Raw genomic sequence first — 5686 nt, 5'->3', positions numbered from 1 at the left:
TGAGTTAATCTTTGAATTTGGTTTCTGCAATTATTCACCCCCTCTGATTGTCTTATTACAGTGTAATCGATCCTATAATTAGTTTCAGAGCTTTAATCATTTTCTAATTGATCTTAATCGGTAGTTAGAAATATGGCTTCAAATAGGTATTTCATAAAACTTGGTGTTTTTTATGGAGACCTACATTCAAGCATAGGACTTTGCAATTTGGAAAAAAGGTCTACAAGCCATACGTGGTTCCAGAGAACAATGAGGTGACGTTGGAGAACATGCTAGCCGTCAGGCGAATAATAAGGCAAGGAACCTGATCATCCAAGGATTAGGAAGGAGCGACTTTGATCGAGTTGTGCATCTCAAGTCAGTGCATGAGGTATGGAAAACACTTTTGTGATTACCATGAGAGCTCAACTACTATAAAAGAGGTACGTCATGATTTATTTAAGAAAAATTACATGCATTTTGAGAAGAAGTCTGGTGAGTTACTAGATGATTTCTTTGCTCGGTTTAATAAAATTCTTAGCAATTTGTGTGATCTTAATATTACATATACTGATGCTGAGAATGCACGTCAATTACTAGGATCTTTAGATATGTCAGTGTGGGAATGATAGTTACATCTACTAGAAAATCTACTGGCATAAGTACACTTGCATTAGATGATTTTGCTACGAAGAATGTTAATAAATCAATTGCTTTGATCTCTCAACCTAGCATGTCTCTTATTGAATCTTCTTCATGAAACTTTTCCTTATCTTCTATATCTTCATTAAACAATGATCAGGCTTGAGTTCATTCCTAAAGAAGATTTAGCATTACTCTTTACTTGTTTCTCTAAAGTATTGTAGAATGTGGGTATGAAGAGGAGAGGAAGTAGAGGTCCTCAAAGATGCTATGAATGTGGTGATCTCAACCATATTAGTTCCGATTGTCCTAAGCTTGCAGAGAAGGCATCAAAAGAGTAGAAGGAGAAAAAGAATTGCTTGTTCAATGACAAGAAGAAGAAGAGTTTTCTCAACTGTAAGGTTGTACATCGAGTTCTTTCGGTGCTTGAACAAGTCAACTTGAGTGATGTTGATTCGGAGAGCAGCGAGGATGACACAACATCTAAGAGCAAGACATTGCGTAATTTGATTGAGTTAGATCTCATGGCAAGCAACAAAGAAAGCTCAATCGAGGATGAATTTGACAGCGATGGTAATGAGATATTACCTACTTATGATGATCTATCTAATATTGCTATTCGTCTTAGTACACTCTTAGATAAACGTAACAAAAAAATTAAGAAACATGATGTTTTAATTGAATCACTGAATTATGAAATTGCAAGGCTTAAGATTTTAATTCCTGATGATGATACTTGCAAGTCATATGACTTAATCTATACCGAGCTCACTTCTCTTAGAGATGTTCATGCTTCTACTCTTGAGAAACGTAGAAAGGAAATTGAGAAGAATGAGAAACTTGTCGTGTTAAACTATAGATAAGTTAAAAATGCTAGTTGTTCAACGTCTAATTTGCTTGATTCAACTTTCTGTACTAATTGTTCAATTCTAAAATCAAAGTTACACGATGATAATACTAGAGTTTCTCAAATATCTAATAATATGATTACTCATGAGGTTCTTACATGCTCTAATTATCGTAAACAAAAGAAACCCATAAATATTGCTTGTAATAAGTGTCCAACTCTTTTTAAATATGTTGATTACTTAAAAGGAACTTTAGAACGTTTTTATAAGGAAAAGAAAAACCTGAACCTTATTTTAGATTCATCTAAGTCAAGCACATGGAAACAAAATTTAGGTTTTGATCTCTATGCTCGTTCTAAGACAAATGCACCCATTGTTGTTAAGGCTCTTGGTAGTGGTAAATTTGAAATACTTGCTGAATTTGAACATAAGAAGATTGTTTTCAAGTCTGTTTGATTTTTATCTTCTACGATGAATGCAAATGTAGTTTTTTTCTTCTAAATCCGTGCATCGAGTTATGTACCCTTGCACTTATTGTGGTAGAGATGGACATTTAGTAGAGTTTTGCTTTAGACTAGCTAAACAACAAAGGAAAGAAAAGTTTAAGGCTAGGTCTAATTTCTGAAAGGCACGTGTTATCCCTTGTGAGGTTGTTGCACCTTATTTTGTGCCTCTGGTAAAACAATCATCGCCTTTTGCTACTCGTGTAACTCGTCATGAGCCTACTCAGACTTCTCGAGTTGAGACTACTCAGGCTGCTAGTACTTCTCGAGTTAAACCTACTCGAGCTTCTCAAGTTGACTCTACTCGGTTTACTCGTATTTTGCCTACTCGTTGTTCTAGTCTGGTGACTCGGTACTGGATTTCTTAATGCTTTATTAATAACCCTAGTACTAAGGAATCGACATCTTTTGTTGCTTTGTAGGTTTCTCGAGTAAAGAAGGAGAACATACGGCTAGTCGATTTCGGACGCTCATACCATATATCCAGTGATAAGAATTAGTTCAAATTCCTCGTACGTGCATCTCGTGCTGAGAGTGTTATATTTGGATATACTTCTTGTACTTCTTTTGTGGCAAAAGGTGCAGTGCTAGTAAATGACAAGTTTATGTTCAAGGATGTTGCTCTAGTCGAGAACTCAAAATTTAACTTTCTTTTTGTCTCACAAATGATTGCTGAAGACCTTGAGGTGTGTTTTAAGAAAAATGAATGCAAAGTATTAAATGCTTCAGCTGATCTTGTTTTTAGTATCTCATATTTTGAAAGAGTTTTTCAGGTTGATTTTGATGCATCATCTTTTCTAAGCTTAGATGTCTCGTCGCTAATGATTCTAAAGATTTATTCTTTTGACTTCGTAGACTTGGTTATGTTGGTTTTGATCATCTTACTCGAGTTAGTGGTTTAGATCTTATTTGTGGTTTACCTAAGCTTAAGGGTGATAGCAGGTTAGTTTGCTCTTCTTGTAGACATGGTAAAATACATTCAGGTTCATCCACCTATTATCATTGTTATGACAAATATATCGGATAACTTTTGCACCTTGATACTATTGGTCCTATAGAGTATAATCTTTTGGAGGTAATTATTATGTACTTATTAGTATTGATAATTTCTCTAGATACTCTTGGGTTTTCTTTATGGCATTTAAGGATGGAGCTTTTGATCATTTTAGGAATCTATTTCTAAGATTGTATGTTGATCTTCCAGGTTCACTTAGAGCTATTACAAGTTATATTGGAACTGAATTTAAACTTTTTTTCTTTTGATCACTTTTGTGTCGAGAAAGGTATTGAACATCAATTTTGATTACATAGACTACCTCAACAAAATGGTATAGTTAAAAGGAAGAATAGAACTCTGGTTGAGATGGCTAGAACCATGTTAGATAAATCTTCTACTCTAGAAAATTTTGGACCAAAGCTATATCTATTACTTTTTATATTTCAAATCATATTTTCTTGAGATCTAAATTAGGTACAACTTCATATGAGTTATGGTTTGGACATAGGCCTAGTGTATCTCATTTTAGAGTTTTTGGCTGTAAGTGATTTGTGCTAAAATATGAAAATTTTGATAAGTTTAAGTGCATATCAACTAATAGTATTTTGCTTAGATATCCTACTCATACTTATGGCTATCATGTGCTTATTATAGAGACTAACAAAATTATTGAAACCTGTGAGGTTACTTTTGATGAGGCTTGTCCTAGAACTAGATCAAGTAATGTATGTACATGTACACATGTTCAGGGAGAGTCCGAGAGCATTTTTTGGATGATGAGGAGGATGAGGATGAGTTTTTAATTCCAATGTCATAATCAGCTGTAGATCCCTTGACACCTTCAACTACTTCGACAACAGTTGGATATCCTCAAACTACTACATCTACTACTACAGAACACCACATATGTAGCCTCTATCAGTACTGGTTCGACAGTAATCGACACTAAAAACGTATCAGTGCCGGTTCTTAAACTCCCACGCACGAAAAACTGGTGAGGAGATAACCGGCACTAATAATACTATCAGTGCCGGTTCTAGTTACAAACCGGCACTGATAATTGTTACTGTCATAGTTCATCTTAAAAAATTCATAACTTTTTCACACGAAGTCGGATGGGGAAAAACTTTACACTAAAATTATAGCTCTCGATAAGATCTACAACTTTGTAGTTGAAAACTTTTTAATTTGAGGTCTTTTCAATGCCCAAATAATTATAATAAAGTTGCAGCAGTTGTCGATGACAGCTCACATTAAAAAATTCATAACTTTTTCACACGAAGTCGGATGGGGAAAAACTTTATATGAAAATTGTAGATCTCGACGAGATCTACAACTTTGTAGTCGATCACTTTTTTATTTGAGATTATTTAGATATATAAATAGCTATTCAAATGTTCGGTCAGAAGATATCAAAAGGATTTATTTTGCTTCTATATTCACGAACGGACGATAATTGAGATGGTTAGAGGGGTCATGCGTACTCATAGGCTGTGAGATCTTGAGTTCGAGTCTTTGTTGCCGTATGCGAGCGAATATCACGTGACTTTGTGAATATTGGGCGTGATCGGTTGGGCAGCCTCTGGTTGTGTGGCTCTGGTCGCGAAAAAAAATTGAAACTTTTTTTGTCCGAAAAACGTTGAACCAGTCTGATAGTGATTTTCAATACCAGTTTCATACCCGGCACTAATAGTCAGTGACTATCAGTGTCGAGTAATCAGTATCGGTTCAAAACCCGTCATTGATGACGATTTTGAACCGGCACTGATGAGGTGTTTTGGTGTAGTGATCATTTGTGCATGTTGAAGGAGAAGAAGAGATTGCTTCTGGAGTAAATGCTCCTTTGCACATTTAACGAAGTCATCCACCTAATCAGATGATTGGATATTTGTATGAACGAGTCACACAGTCCAGGTTTATTAATTCTAATTTTCATGCTCATTCAGCTTTTGTTGCTTTTTTTAACCCAAAGATGCAACACATGTATTAACTGATGAATCTTGAATCAATGCCACACATGAGGAACTTGAAAATTTTAAACGCAACAAAGTCTGGAAGCTTGTCGCACCTCCTCCGAGTTGTACACTTATCGGTACTAGATGGGTTTTTAAAAATAAACAAAGTGAGGATGATGGTGTTATTAGAAACAAAGCTAGACTTGTAGCTCAGAGTTTTACACAGCTAGAAAGGCTAGATTTTGAGGAAACTTTTTCTCTGGTTGCTAGACTAGAAGCCATTTGAATTCTTTTAGTTTTTGCTGCATCTAAAGGCTTTAGATTATATCAAATGGATGTCAAAAGTACTTTTTTGAATGGATACATTAATGATGAAAATTATATTAAGCAACAATCTGGTTTTGAAAATCCTATATATTCATATCATGTGTACAAGTTGTCTAAAGCTTTGTAGAATTTAAAAGAAGCCCCTAAAGCATGATATAATAGGTTTAAAACTTTCTTTCTTAAAAAGGGTTTTATAATGGAAAAAGTGTATAAGACGTTGTTTGTGGTCAAGCATGGTAACAATCAACTATTTATTCAGATTTATGTAGATAATTTCATCTTTGGTTGTTTCTTTCATGCTTTGGTGTCCCAGTTTTCAGAAATGATGAGCAAAAAATTTGAGATAAGTATGATGGTTGAACTAACATACTTTTTGGGTCTTTAAGTCAAGCAAACCAAAGAAGAGACTTTTGTTCATCAAAGTAAGTATACACA

Source organism: Phragmites australis, chromosome 5 (assembly GCF_958298935.1).
Source record: "Phragmites australis chromosome 5, lpPhrAust1.1, whole genome shotgun sequence".
Taxonomy (NCBI): Eukaryota; Viridiplantae; Streptophyta; class Magnoliopsida; order Poales; family Poaceae; genus Phragmites; species Phragmites australis.
Note: the sequence above shows the minus strand (reverse complement) of the source record.